Raw genomic sequence first — 12,235 nt, 5'->3', positions numbered from 1 at the left:
ACTCAGGCGAGGAAAAGAGCAATGTGGATCGCTAGTTGAGGTAGGTGGTAGGTAGCACAGCGAGGAGTTAAATGCTAGACTAGAAAGGGGTTGCAGCTAAGGGAGTGGATACGTTAAGATGGGTAGCAGAGAGTGGCTGTTGGACTACGGCGGCTTAAGTTATGGAGGACTGAGTATGCAAGGTTAGTTGGGCTAGAGTGGACAGCAGTGAACGATGGCAGGGTGGTGTACGTGGTAGCAGGATCGGGTAGACTGCAATGGCTGGTGGGAGGCCAGTGTCGGTACAGGAAAATGGTGGTAATATGGGGTATAAGGTTATATACTATGGTTAGGGCGGGTGGTGATAGATGGTGGCAGGCAGGTGTGGGTAAAGAGTGAAGGTTGATAACCAGCTGCTGCTAGTGACAGGGTGAAGGTAAACAGGCACAGCTTCGTGGCAGTGGGTATAGGGGAGCTGCAGTGGGGAGTGGTATGAAAGACATGGGTAGCGAAGACGAGGCGGGAGTAGCGAAGGCGTGGCGGAAGTAGTTAGAGTTCAGGAGCGGTTATTAGGGTGGTGGAAGGAAGTTACAAATGGTAGGGGTAATGCAGGATGGTGTGGATGATGGCATAAAAGATCAGGAGTTAAAGAAAAAAAAAAAAGGAAGGTGAATTTAGGCAGTAGTGGGCTAAGATAGGTGTTGACAAAGTCTTCCGGACCCAATATTTTTTTCTCTCGTCTACGTGAATGATGTGCGTAAACACCTTCCTTACGTACACATCTGGGATGGGGAAAAAAAAAATCTTGCTCGAAGGTATAAAAATACGATTTACTTGCGTCATTTCGTCAACACCTTCCCCAGGTAAAAATCTGGAGCGAAAGAAAAAAAAAAAATACTCCCCTATGAAGAAAAGATTTACAGACGTAATTTCAGACAGAAAAATCTATGAATATAATATAATATATAATATAATGTAATATAATATAATTTATCAATATAATATAATCATAATATAATCAAAAACTCGGACCGATCTATCAGCGTAGGCATAATCAAATTCCCACTAAGGCCAGTTCAACAGCGAGTCTTATCCCGTCTTGGCGGTAGGGCCAGAGTTGCATGGCGGCACCAGCAGCAGCAGCCCCCCCAACACACCCATTGCATAACCCGGAGTTACCTCACCGTTCGCCACCGCCCTGGTGTGAGCAACAAGGTGTTCCTCGAGCATTTGCTGAGCTTCCTTACCTAACCCAGCGCAGTCGTTTCATAGGTTTAACATTCGCCAGGATGTTGATTCGCCAGGAAGTTGGTTATCACTCGTGTGTCTATTTCTTTCAAGAATTATGTCGATGCGTGTAAGCGTCTCCGACATGCCGTCTCAGATCCTGGCAGGTCGCAGACGAAATCTTATTTTTCTTTTCAAAAAAATTTGAGACAGAATCCATATATATATATATATATATATATATATATATATATATATATATATATATATATATATATATATATATATATTACATTTATAATGTGTCTGTTTCGAGAATATCTTAAGATATCAGACGAATAATTATCACAACTCCATAAAGATAGAAAAAACACCCCAAAAATATCCAGTTTAAAAGTGTAAAAACTAAAAATCACCATCCGGCAAAATGAAATGAAGTCAGACATGATTCAAGTTCCTGGTTCATGTTCCATTAATCTCCCAGAGATTTTTGATATAACTTCAAAGGACAGGAAAATCTGTGTCCGTAAAATGGGATAAGAGCTCAAAGCCAAACAGCAAAGATATTTCAAGATGCAACTCGAATTCCAGACACACATGGCCTCACACAGCCACATATACTCACGTACACACACACACACACACACACACACACACACACACACACGTGAAGAGTAATCAAGACAGGGGTCCCCCATGAGTATACCGCTCAAATACGTGATTACATATACGTAATTACACACACAAGAGTTGGAGTCCCATTTCTAAATCCTTCCCCGTAACAGGAAATTAGGCAATTACAAATAGCCACTGACAAGGACTCCATACTTTCTTTACACTACAGAAAGCAGCAGGTGTCGGCACACCTCTTGGAAGCAAACTCTGAGTAAATACTTTTTTTTTTTTCACTTTCTGATCTGAGCGACAGGAACCTCATTCATGAGGCACTGTATCCACGACCGAAAATGTTCCGTCTCTGTAATGCACAGTCGCCCTATGCTCACAGCAAGACTGTTCTGAGAGCCACATTGCTACGACACTAACTGGAATGGATGCAGCTAAAGCCTTACTAACTCTCTGCTTTACCTTCCCTTTGAAATTAACGTATGTAGTAATGGAAAAGCAAAGGACTAGAAATCGTATGGCAGTACACAGGCTGCATAGCAGTGGTCTAGGATATGTGCTTTAATCTGTGTCTGTTTGCTGGAGTGTGGGCAAAGGAGGTTTTACATCTACAAATGCGTCATCATGTGAAAAACTGGTTTTGATAAGAGATAAGACAAGAAATCAAGTATTAGGTAAATGAAAACAGCTTGTGAGTACACTACGTAATATTAACAAAGGAACAGCAGTAAAAACTACAAACCAGTTCACCGCTTCGAAACCAAGGTTCAAACCCCGTCCTTAAAGTACCAAGTCTTCTGATGTTTTTCTTATGTATCATATCTAATAATCGTTTTACTTTAATTACTAATTACTTCTGATATTTGCTAATATTCTTATCAGAACAATGTCTTCACTGGATGAAAAAAAAATATTGCCAAGTTATCGAGGAGATAACAGAATCTCACAATCTCACTGTGACACCCTAACACAGTTCCTCCCAACCTGTATACCTACTTTAAGTGTTTACGTTACGTTGAATCCACAAACAAAGCAGTGGGTCCTTCTACAAGGTATTTAACGAGTCCTTTGGTGTACCTTAATGGGTTTTCTTAACAGTTGTGTATCAAACGAGCTCCTGAGAGTATTTCAGAGGGTCTTAACAGTACACTACTTAACGAGTTCCACAACACGGTATGTACCGGATACTACAATAATGCACTTTACTAGTTCCAGGACAGTGTACTGAATAAGCCTGACAATAGAACATTTGAATAACATAATCAAGAGAGGCAGATGTGGCACTGCAAGACACCAGTCCCCCCACAATATACACCAGTCAAGAGAGGTAGGTGTGGCACCGCATGACGCCAGTCCCTCCCCAATATACACACCCAACTATCGCACCTCGCCGAAGATTCTATTTTGTCTTGTTTTCTCACCCTCTCGCTTTATGGTCTTCTTTTAAAGTGTCGTAAACCACTTGCCAACAGGAATGACCACAGCCCCGAAGGCTATTTTCCCTTGGTCTCTGTACCCTAATGGGTATGCCCGAGAGAGAGACAGAGTACGGGCGGGTGGGGTACAGAACAGAAGACGAGGACGAGGGACGAGGCACACAGTTGATAGGTGTGGGGAAAGTGGAACCTGATTATGTTAAGAACATTGAGGGCGAGTGGAGACACGAGTCATGGGTGCGTTCACAGAGACACGCACAGTGAGAGATACGAAGATGTGTAGAAGTTGGTTTGGAAATGAAGAGACACTTGCCTGTGTGTAGAAGGTGGTCAGGATGTGTTATGCCAGACAGACTTCTGTGTATGGACATAAAGACGAGGATCTGTGTGAGAACGAGACGTGGATGCAACGGATCAGAGGGGCACCTACGGGACAGAGTCGATGGTGTGTAAGGACAGAAAAACATGTTTTGATAAAGAAACGGAGACGTGGGTGTGTGTCGTCAAACAGATAGTCGTATGTTAAGACAAAGAAATATGGGTTTGTGAAGAAAGACAAGGAGAGGCATGTGTAAGTAGATAAGCTTGGGTATGCGGAGATGAAGAGATATGTAATCATGTAGACAAAGGCATACATGAATATGTGGAGACAAGGTGGGTTGTACGTAGATATATACATTGGTGTATTTGGAGACAGAAGACGTGCGAGTGTATGGAGACAAGAGACGTGTGAATGTGTGGAGACAAGAGACGTGTGAATGTGTGGAGACAAGAGAAGTGAATGTGTACAGACAAGAGACGTGTGAATGTGTGGAGACAAGAGACGTGTGAATGTGTGGAGACAAGAGACTTGAATGTGTAAAGACAAGAGACGTGTGAATGTGTGGATACAATTGAACACGGATGTGTAGAAACAGAAGAAATAAAGCAAGATACAAGATAGTGTCCGAACATAAAGACATGTGGTTGTGTGAAGAAAGAGAGAGAGAGAGAGAGAGAGGTTATGTGGACAAAGACAGACAGATATAAGTATATGTATACAGAGACTTGAGGCAGACGGACGCCGGATGACAAAGAAGACAAAGAGTATCTCTCATATCACTCCCTGCACCTTTAAGTAATCCTGCCAATCATCATCTCCAACTATCAGTTCTCTCAATCGGGTTACGTATTCCTACATGGAGCAACAAATGAGGAGGGGGAAAAAAACCTATAATGACACCAGAGGTCCTCATGTTGCCACCGCGACCTCACAATGAGAACTTCAGGACAAAAGCGAGCCTCATCTCCACCTGCTATTCATACCTCCCTCATATCATAACCCTCCCCATACATCTTGGCTGGGGTCATTAACAAATCTGGCTCTTCCACAACACACAAACACACAAGTGGCTGTACATCATTAATTAAAATCCCATGATGAAGTACAAGGGACCCGAAATGATGTACAAGATCTGCAGCGCTCCTCCACGAAGATAAACCACCCCCCGAATGACATGCCATCCATTAAGACTCTAACGTAACCAGTGAACCGAACCATAAACAGTTATTAGACTGATTGCCTCACACGGTCTACCTCAATGTAATTGAAAAGTCCGACACCTCTCGATTCCATCATGCTGCATGAAATCTAAAAAAAAAATCCGACGACTCGTTGACAAAGCCTTGCCAGCGTGAGTCACAACACACGCTGCCTCCTCAACTTTCCTACCATTATTGTGTTCAAGAGTGAAGGTGGGGGGGAAGAGAGGAGCCTCCCCCTCCCTCCCCAGCACCACCGAGTGTCAGACAATTATAACCGTGAGTAGTGCGGTTTGCAAGACGTGGGGAGGGGAGGACCAGACGAACGACCCACTCTCGCTGAAACTGAGACGATTAAAACAAGCCAAAGCTTTGTGTCGCGATACACAGTCTTGTAATCGCATAAATGCTCGACGGAAAGGTTGTAGTACCTGTGTTCTACAACTATCACAACGGTACGAGTTTGTATTATCCTATGATACAACACAGCACACCTCTCCTTTGTTATACACCACACTGGTAATGCATTAAGGATCTGATTTGTCGATATCTCACAGGATCACAATTCCTCCATGCACAAGCATCACTAGGGGATGTAACATTTGCAATCTTTGCTTCTATTGTTTCTTAACTCTACGTCAAATCCTTTCTCTTTGTATCGTTCATCGATGTTTCTCAATAGTACAACAACCATCGTGTAGACTATACATATGTTTTCCCTTTTGTTAGTGTTTCATTTCACAACTTTTCCCCACGGACTTTCCTTTCGTATTTCCGGGGTCAGGTTTCATTCGTGTCTCCTTCGTTCTCTCCGGGTCCTTTGTGCCACCTCATCTCCACGAGGGTCGTGCCCAGGCACAGATGCTCTGTGCTTGGGCCACGCGTGCTCTACGAGTACACCGAAGAGCTAAACGGAACTCTTGTTTCCACACACTTTTCGCCTCCTTTATGCCCCTCATTTATCTCTATTTCCTTTGTTTATTTCCATGTTTATCATATAACACTAAGCATGTCTTTTGTTCTGTGTCATCACAATTCACTCCCCCAAACTCATTTCAACTCTTTATCCATATTCATTTCCATACCCATCTCTCTTTCTCAGTATCCCCTAGTCTGTCCCCCCTTAAACGATAGTGTACAACACTTAAAAATCATTTTAGCACAGGGGTATCGAACTTGTCATGTATTTTGCACTTTCCATCACTCGCAATTTCACATCAATCCCGTATCTCTCTATTCCTAGATTCAAGATTATACGTATTCACACTTCGTCGTCAAAAACCGATTCCACATTTCCTTTTTCACTGCACATACACCTGTGTTGCATCAGAGGAATTGCGGATCTCACTGCTCGCCTGTATAAGGCAGTCCAACACCCATTGTCTCTGGTCGACACAACACATTGCACTCCGTTTTCTGTCGCCACCTTATGAAATCCAAGGCATTCCTGCAGGCGTCGTGTGTGTACACACCCTCACCGACAAACAGAAAACTACCGGCGTTGCGTTCGGGTGTATGTGTGTCTGTTATGTGTGTGCATGTGTTGTGGGGAGAAGGAGAGTGTGTGTGTGTGACGCTGCAGGTAAGGGGAAAAGCAGGAGACCAGTAGGTAAAGCCCAGATGAGAACTCCTTACCAGCAGTGGCCACGGACCACCCCACATCCTCTCTTCACATCTCGTTTTCTCTCACGCATTTGCCTGCTCCGAATTTCTTTTTTTACAGTTCAGGGGCGAGGGAGGAGTCCTGCGAGCCACAGGGTGTACGCGGGATGATTATGTGGTGTATGGTGTGGTCGAGTAATTGTGGTAGAATGGTGAGGACGGGGCAGTATCTGGCACCTCCACGTTTCAACCCGCTACAGAAATAGTTCGCACATGTCAGACGCAGAGACGAACCGCTGCCTCCACGCTATATGCTGCATACTGCAAGTGAATAATGATACATCCCAGGCCTTAGATAGAGATGAGGACACCGAGAAATGATGCCTTCGTAAACGAAAGAGGGAGCTGTGAAGAATCTACGTCTACATCCCACAGCAGCGTGATTGAGTTTTGATATTCTTTTGCCACACGGAAATATCTCTCGTTGTTGAGATGGCACGGAGGAGGAAGTTCCACCTGTCGACGGTTGCCCAGCGAGTCAGCTGACATTAAACTCTGAAGTGGCATCGTCTGGCCCGTTGGAATGTCGAGTGCAGAAGGTGTGATTAGATAGTAAACATTTCAGTGGGAAATGCTTCCCCATGACAAAGCAACCACGTTCATATGAGGAATAGTTGTCTCGTGAAACATCACAAAGACCCACTACTGCAACTATTATTATCTGTGTGGTCGATGATGTTCCAAGTCCATAAGTGTCCAGAAATTCATACATAATTCAGTCTACCATATTGGGAGATAAGAAGACAGTTAATCTTGAAGTCCTGCAGTTCGTTTCTTAGTTTACGATCCAAGCTGTGTCTACGGCAGGAGATGGTACAGCGAAAGGGGTGGAGAAGGTACGAGACAAAGGAACATCTCACAACACGTGTGAATAATTCATGACATTTCATCTGACTTATAATGATATCCACAGTTACCCAGATGTGCTACAGCTACCCAGATGTGCTAATGTATCTAATCTTAACTGCACTGGTAGAAAACATTTAGAGATCTGAGGAGATGAAGCACAAAATATGAGAAGATACTCTTTGGGCAGCAAATGTTTCAGGGATGGCAAAACAAGCGACAGACGAAGAAATACTTCGAGTGTCGCAGCCTCACGGCACTCAAGGACAAGTGAAGAATGCCTCTCGACTGAACCCACAGGTATGGACATTCCACCCCAAAAGAGGGAGCTTGCATGAAGAGAGTGACGCACTGGGCGAGGAATGTGTATATCAGTGATGGGCAGGAATGGGTTGTAAAGGACAAGTGGTACATGATAAATGGTATGTACGAAGCCGTTCGATATGGCAATATCACGGAGATACTGCCAGGAGAGGGAGGGTATATGGGGTGTGTCTTGTCTCTAGTGAAGAGAAGCTTGGCAATCAAGGGATTAGGCCAGACCGCAAGTAACACAGTGCTGGGGGAGTGCAAGGGTGGCATGACAACACATTAACTGATAAAAATCACATAACTCTTGGACGTGGATCAGGGCAGAGCCCCAAGGACACCATGACACTTCTATAGCAGTTTGTGTATACCCAGACACGACTTGGCTTCCTCATCGCAAAGCGACAGAACCTGACTCAACTCTTTTGCTGTTAAACCTTTGGGTCCCACTGTCTGAAGTGACTGCCTCTCTTGAGGAAGGCAGTCCTCTCTCTCTCTCTCTCTCTCTCTCTCTCTCTCTCTCTCTCTCTCTCTCTCTCTCTCTCTCTCTCTCTCATACACACACACACACATCCTGTCGCCGGCTCTAACATCAAACCGACCAAACAAAGACCAAGGCCACACACGTCAACTTCGCTTTCAAACCACATCCCAACCGCCTGCCGCCGGACGAGGCTACACTTCCCTCCAGATCTTGGTGTCCAACCAAAGCTTCTCGGAGGTCACTCTAAGACCATAAACCAAACCTCATCAGAAAATCTCTCACCTGGTGAACTAAACAAACCGAAAGAAAATCTTACACCCACTGTCTCTTACATCCTTAGGACACTGGCGCACCCTGCACCCTGAAACCATGGATATATGACGACTCTCATTCTTCCTAGATTCACCTACATCTACCCCGCCACTTAAGAGGAGCTACACGACTCAGAAAAGGACACACAAGATCATTCTTGATACCTTTTGAACCACAGATCAAGAGCCTTTCAACATACTGGTCCTCCCTACTCCTCTCTCCACATATCAACTGGACTCTAACCCGACACGTCGGGGTATTAAGCTACTACACCATCGTCCCTGGACGGAATGAGGGTCGTCGCAATTCTAGGACGGTCGCAGATCTTCCATTCACCTGCGAGACAGACGCAACGGCCGGATGAATGGGCACGCGGACCACCACAAGGCGTTTTCGCCGACAGAGTAAAAAAAAACTGCTCAGCAACAAGGGAGCCGTATATCTTCTGCGCCGGCAGGTGACGTCCTCACTGCACTTCATCTCCTGGTCTGTGGTTTACTCTGTTGTTTTAACCCTGTTGTGAGTACCCCACCCGTCAGGCTCTAAGGCGCTGAGCCCTCCCTGTCGAGTCTGCGGAAAAGATTGTAACACCAACAGGGAATGAAGACTTTCCCTGACCGGCACTCGCGGACGACGGAGGCAGCACCATCAGCGGTGGCGGAGGCGACAGCTCCTCCCCGGAAGAAGTGGGCGTACAACAAAAACACCAGAGGAGGAATGTGTATAACTACAGGAGGGGAGGAGTATAAAAAACGGTCTGTATCCACCGGTGGAACGGATGGTGCAGGTGTCTCGCGCGAGGGACGCGAATGGCGGTGAGGTTAGGGTAGGTGACGCTGATGGGGGGGGATAAAAGGAGGGTTGAGGTTGGCCCTAGACGTAGATTAGCGTGGTGCGGACGCGTTCATACGAAGAGCAGCGATCGTGGGTGTCTGCAAAGGGCAAAGGGGCTTCCCCGGCCTCGTCGAGAAGGCCGTACTTATCGGAGGGCGTGGTCGTCTCGGCTGAGGATCGGGGTGACAGCGACGGATGAAGGCCTGAGGGCTTTTAGTGGGGATGACGCGGCAGACTTGGCTGAGAGAGGTTCCTCCATCAGGGTCGCCAACATGGTGATGTACAGCGTCGACAACAGACAGACACTTCGAGTGCTACAGTGGTCAATGATGGCTTCAATATGGCTACCGGTGAGCAGTGCAGGCAGATACGATGTAACGTGTTCTTTCTGAGTCTTCCACTTCATGTGGGAAAGAAGATGAGGATGTGAAGAGAAACGACACTCCCTCAACATGTAAGAATCACAAAGGAAGGAGGGAAAGGATCACAAAGGAAAAGAGACAAGAAATGCAGGAAAGATGAATATAAAGCATATCAGTAAGTATATATTAGTATTGTATCATTATCAACATTATCATTATCTGCAACGCTAAGACTCCTTTTATGGCGCTACTGCAGCTTCGAGGGTGCGCTCCACTCGGGAGCAGGGTATATGTTTCGTCTTTGGGTTCGAGAAGGTCCTCGAGAGAACTATTTCCTTTTTATCTGCTGACGAGATCATACATCTCTCAAAGGAGACTTCCCCGTCGTTGTGTTATCACCTGCTGGTGAAGTATGGCAATGCCTATATATATATATGTACATATATTAAGAAAAAAAGGACTCAGGAGTATCATAATGGACAGGGTCGCTCAAGAGACGAAATGATAGTATGCACAATTATCGGAAGACAACATTGGCTAGACAACATTAAGGTCAACTTAGCCAGGAATGCGTGCCTCGGGCGGCATCGCAACCCTGCGCTACAGAATAATTCGACCGTCATCCCCCTACCCAAACCTTTCGTGGTTGGCATCCGAGACGACTTTCTTTTTTTTCTTTAACTTTATAGTTTCGTCACGTACAATCTTGGCGTCCCTCTTTGGTTGGCATCAGGACCACGAGACGTGATATTCACGGATGAATCAAGTGACTATACGAAGCGGGACATTGTCTGGTATGATTCTTAATGAGAGAGAGAGAGAGAGAGAGAGAGAGAGAGAGAGAGAGAGAGAGAGAGAGAGAGAGAGAGAATTCTCCTGAACATTAGTCATCGAATAACTACGCGTCGTGAAGGGGGGTTCAGCTCCCCATGACGCAGTTATTTAAGGAAATCCCTAAATTTATCTTACGATACACAGTGCCTGTTATACTTCCTCGGCTTTCTTCTTCCCCTCTGTAAGTCATAGAGACAAGCATGTTCCACCACTCAAAAGATCCCCTCCAGGGGTGTCATGTGTCGCACACAAGGCCACATTGATGTTGCTACTTAACAACTCATATTTTTAGCACGGCTGGCGATGCCCCTCAGCCACGCGCATGTCGTACCTTCTCCCCCAACACAGCTGACAGTGATTAGCATCCCCCCCCCGTCCCCCCGGCCGGAGGATGGGGGCGCATCCGTGAGAGAGACACACACAACCAACTAAGGTTCTCTAGTCGGGACGTGACGAGGCTCACTGGGCTACAACAGACGCGCACGCGCGCGCGCGCCAGCCGGTCCGCGATAGCATCGCCTTCGATCCAAATATAACCCATTTCAAATAATCCTTGAAGACAAGAGATAGTCACGAGCGAAAATGCCGATCCCGAGGTTGTGTCAAGTGACTGTGGCAAATGGCTGTGGCTGTGGCTGTGCCAAGTGGCTGTGGCTGTGTCAAGTGGCTGTGGCTGTGCCAAGTGGCTGTGGCTGTGCCAAGTGGCTGTGGCTGTGCCAAGTGACTGTGGCTGTGTCAAGAGGCTATGGCTGTGTCAAGTGGCTGTGGCTGTGCCAAGTAGCTATGACTGTGTCAAGTGCCTATGGCTGTGTCAAGTGCCTATGTCTGTGTTAGATGCCTATGGTTGTATCAAGTGGTTATGGTTGTGTCAAGTGGTTATGGCTGTGTCAAGTGGCTATGGCTGTGTGTCAAGGTGTACCTAAGCATTCTCAAGCCTCCTTCCACCCAGCTCATCACAGACCAAGGCCTTGAGGACCAAACGAGGATCATAATCTTACCTCCCGTTCGTCGAAGCCTAACCAGAATTAACGAAACCACTTAAGGAAACCACTTAACGAAACCGCTGAAGTCTGAACGGTCTCTTGTCCGGCTTCACAACTAAAGTTACGACGTGTGCGTATGTCTTTATTTGCGAGGATTTATAATGCATGAAGTTGCAGCACAGTGCGGAGGACACAATGGTAGACTAAGCCTCACAGTGAGGAGGGATATGCTGCGGGAGGACAGGCAATGACAAATCATGCCACGGGCTATCTATCTATCTATCTATCTATCTATCTATCTATCTATATATATATATATATATATATATATACACACATTATCCCTGGGAATATTCCCTGCGTCTCGTAGAAGGCGACTAAAAGGAGGGGGGGGGACCTGGAAATCCTCCCCTCTCATTTTTTCTTAATTTTCAATTTTCCAAAGGAAGGAACAAAGAAGGGGGCCAAGTGAGGATATTCCCTGAAAGGCTTAACCCTCTGTTCTTAACACTACCTCGCTAACGCGGGAAATGGCGAATAGTATGAAAAAAAATATATATACATATATATTCAACAGACTAAGCCACATAACGCTTCCCGGAAGAGGCCATCGCTAATCCGCAAGTGTGAGTGCTTGACCTGAACTACTTTAAATCGACTTTTGTGGAACCACTTTCCTCGTAGCTTGTACTACACTGCGCGGCCGAGCAGCGCGGCGAGAGACAAAGAACGGAGAGAGCGCCAACTGGACTAGGGCGACTGCGCTCTTGTTTTAGCAGACGTCCCTCAAACACATCTGTGTCACCAGGTCTAAATTCCCTC

At 46.0% G+C, this 12,235-nt stretch overlaps 1 protein-coding gene across 15 annotated transcripts in view; it reads right to left on the bottom strand.

The window, feature by feature from the left end:
- Nucleotides 1-12,235, bottom strand: part of LOC139761628 (uncharacterized) — a 208,360-nt gene that overhangs the window by 53,768 nt on the left and 142,357 nt on the right. The window contains exon 1 of one of the 15 annotated variants that reach the window (XR_011715561.1): nt 6,423-6,781. The exons of 10 other annotated variants lie outside the window; for them this stretch is intronic. The gene's annotated coding sequence lies outside the window, so the exon portion shown is untranslated. Of the gene's footprint in view, nt 1-6,101; nt 6,395-6,422; nt 6,782-12,235 lie in introns of those variants that run through there. 4 more of the 15 variants (XR_011715560.1, XR_011715563.1, XR_011715564.1 and 1 more) reach the window with 4 other exon arrangements.

This window comes from Panulirus ornatus, chromosome 41 (assembly GCF_036320965.1).
Source record: "Panulirus ornatus isolate Po-2019 chromosome 41, ASM3632096v1, whole genome shotgun sequence".
In the NCBI taxonomy this organism is placed as follows: Eukaryota; Metazoa; Arthropoda; class Malacostraca; order Decapoda; family Palinuridae; genus Panulirus; species Panulirus ornatus.
The sequence above is the reverse complement of the archived record's forward strand: the minus strand, read 5'-3'. Positions and strand labels throughout refer to the sequence as shown.